At 36.2% G+C, this 3112-nt stretch overlaps 1 long non-coding RNA gene across 3 annotated transcripts; it reads left to right on the top strand.

Moving 5' to 3' along the window:
• Positions 1–910: 910 nt before the first annotated feature.
• Positions 911–2417, top strand: LOC135714678 (uncharacterized). 3 transcript variants are annotated; one of them, XR_010518867.1, is made up of 4 exons: positions 911–1220; positions 1386–1535; positions 1596–1862; positions 1936–2417. It is a non-coding gene; the product is annotated as an uncharacterized LOC135714678 (long non-coding RNA). The 3 variants fall into 3 exon arrangements; XR_010518868.1 differs by lacking the exon at positions 911–1220 and having other exon boundaries at positions 1258–1535; positions 1936–2258; positions 2320–2417; XR_010518866.1 differs by lacking the exon at positions 911–1220 and having other exon boundaries at positions 1252–1535.
• Positions 2418–3112: the final 695 nt, after the last annotated feature.

The raw sequence follows: 3112 nt of genomic DNA, 5'->3' as shown, positions 1-3112 counted from the left end.
CAATAACAAAAAAAAAAATACATTTTTTTAGATTTTTAACTTATGTTCGTATGTTTTTAAACTTTTTCCATAAATATTTTTGATTATTTCTTCTGTACATTTTTTAGTTCAGAAAATCATTTACTATGCACAAATCACATAAATATTGGGTGAAAAAAAAAGTTCAAACATTTTATTAAAAGTTTATATTCTCCGTTTTTCTTCAATTTTGAAGTGTACATTGTGTCGCAAAAGTGCCCAAACAAGAAAACCCATAACTAGGGAATGATTGACACTTAAACTTATCCACTATCTACAGCTTGACATTCGCCAAGTCGAGTTAAGGAACATAGTTAAAACATAAAAGCTACATAAAGCAACTGCGATGGTCCCATTAAGTGGTTTCCATTGTATTTCTAGTCAAATTTGTAATGTGTATTAAGTTTGAATGATCTTATTTATACATGCATATCTCAATTTTCAATTACATGCCGCTCATGGCAAGTCCAGGCATAAATCAGCTAGCCGAGAACAACACGTATTAAGTTAGGTTCATACCATTGCTTCTTATGCACCCGTTTGGCTGTTTTTCAAACTTTTCCAGGACAAAGCTTTTGAGTTTATCCAGTATTATGAAACTATGGGTGATTAGCTACCACTTTCATTCAAAAACTTAGTTTTGACTACAACGCAAATGGGACCGACTCGCGATGAGCGGCAGTAAAACGCTTTATATATACCTACCCAAATCTTTTGTATATATTTGGTCATCAAATCGACAAATTCAAATTATTAGTAAATACCTTCTATCATTAATTAAATACTTACTGAAAAACATACATTTTGTGATATCGTGCATATTTTAAAAATAAAATAAAAAAAAAAATGTGTTTGGTGATAAAAACTATGGATATTGTCCTGCTTTTTCTCCAGAGTTCAAATGCAATGTCCTCCTTTTCAATTTATTGTTATGGTAATCCTACCTGAAACCTATGGCGATTTTTGTGTTAAATTTCATTGATTGGAAATTGTTTTTGCTTCAGAAGGCTTTAGATCTATATGGAGTTTTTATAAACCTAGTGCCTAGATCGTAACTGTAATACCTTTTCATTGTAATAGTAATCGTTAATGTCTCCAAATTTAATCATACCGATTTGTAGGTTGCTCTTATTAATGAACCGGATCAGAACATTAATTCTTACCATCTAAACTATCCTACTGGTGACGGAAATGCTAATGTGGTGAGTCTCTCTGCTTTGAATGTTATCTTCTTTCAAGTTGCGTGTTTTCATATTTTGATTAACATAATCACTCATCATACGACGCTTAAACCTAGTACCTAACATGCATGTCACCCATTGTTACAACTTATTTCGACATTTAATACCTGTTTATCCTGTGAACAGGATAACGGATTGCGTGCCATTAGTCCCGCCACGGTTACCATAGTTATGGATATTTTGTCCAAGCGGGAAAGCGATTCGAGCTTACGCCAGCTCGTACTGCAATGTTTCACCATGATGGCAATCATATTGCAAAAATCTAGTCCTGAACAGGTACAGTAGTTTTCGACTGCATTGCAATCGTGTAGCTAATTACCATCGCTCTAATTTTAGCGCCAAATCGATTTACTTACTATTTTTCAACTGTATCTGGGAGCCGTTCACACCTTACTGGAAACGGAACATTTCCTGCAGAAAGGATCGCCGAGGTTATATTTCGAGGTGAAAGTTTCGAGGTGTCGCCAAATGATGATAATTACATTGACGTCGGGGCTCTGACTACTATTATCGGAGTGTCACGTCAACAAGCATGTACTGTGCAATGCCATGTTCGAAGCAAAATTTATACCCAGTCTAGTGCTGATCCCGGAACGAGTTAAGGTAAGAGTTGCACTTACTCGCCGCCCACAAACATTCAAGATAGTTGTTGGCTTTTCGTTTATCTCCACAACAGATCTGGCATATCGATCATCAAACATTGGGCTCAACACTGGTCAGGAATTTCCATAAGCTTTGCAGCAGTTCTGAAAAAATCCACTACAATCTAATGCATACCAACAACGTGAACGTTTTGTTCGATGGATTGAAACTTTTCGGGCGACCGTCTCACGATTTGGTATGCGATTGTTTGTACTTTGCCTTCGAGGGAGGCGAATACCATAGTTTGAACGCTCGAATCGTTACCAAGCTGGTGGAGTGGATACCTGTGATGGCTGAGGCGGAACAAAACTACACCAGTGACGTACTGCTGAAGAAGTGTTCGGCCAGCATTCAAAGGTAAAAAAACCCTTCAACCTGTTTAAAAAACAAACAAATAAATCGACATTATTTTTTTAAGCAAACATTCAATATCGGAGCAACGGATGATTAAGTGTATCGTGGATTACTGCTTGGAAGATCAACATAAATTGTCAGCGAAATGCGCTATAAATTTGCTTAAACTAATAGATGAACTCGCCAAGCATACACGGTGTTTCGTGAAAACCCATTAATGGGTAAAAAAATACCCATTTTCAAACCATGTATGCAGCTGTCAAAAAATGGGGGAATTTTGAAATCATAAAATGGGTGAAAAAATACCCATTTAAAGAATCAGTTCACGGCTGAATAATGGGTATATTTTTTACCCATTAATGGGTGAAAAAAACACTTCGAAATTTTATCGTCTCATTTCCGTCACCGGCTCGTTGGGAATGCAAACCTCAATGCAAACAGTTACTTAACTGTCCGCAGTATATTTGGCAAAAATAGACGATCTCCGGAAAATGTTAGAATCAAAAACGTTGGAGAGGCTTACGGATAAGTCAATACAATTGATAATTTGTATTATAATGTTTCGTGAAAAATTTGAGCGGAACACCTGCATTTATTTTCAATGTTTTAGAAACATTTTTACATCAACGAGCGCTTGCATTCTCCATTTGTAAAAATGGGTATTTTTCACCCATTTTACGGTAAACACAATATAAGAAAATGGGTGAAAAAACACCCATTTATTGACAGACCACCCATTTACCAATTTATGAGTAAACCATAGTTTACCCATTAAATGAGGAGGGGCACTTTTAGCGGAAATGGGTATTTTTATACCCATCAATGGGTTTTCGCGAAACACCGTGTAGTATCCACCC

Source organism: Ochlerotatus camptorhynchus, unplaced genomic scaffold (assembly GCF_037179485.1).
Source record: "Ochlerotatus camptorhynchus isolate MF236.1 unplaced genomic scaffold, CSIRO-AGI_Acam_v1.1 ptg000691l, whole genome shotgun sequence".
NCBI lineage: Eukaryota > Metazoa > Arthropoda > Insecta > Diptera > Culicidae > Ochlerotatus > Ochlerotatus camptorhynchus.
This window is presented reverse-complemented; position numbering and strand designations above follow the sequence as displayed.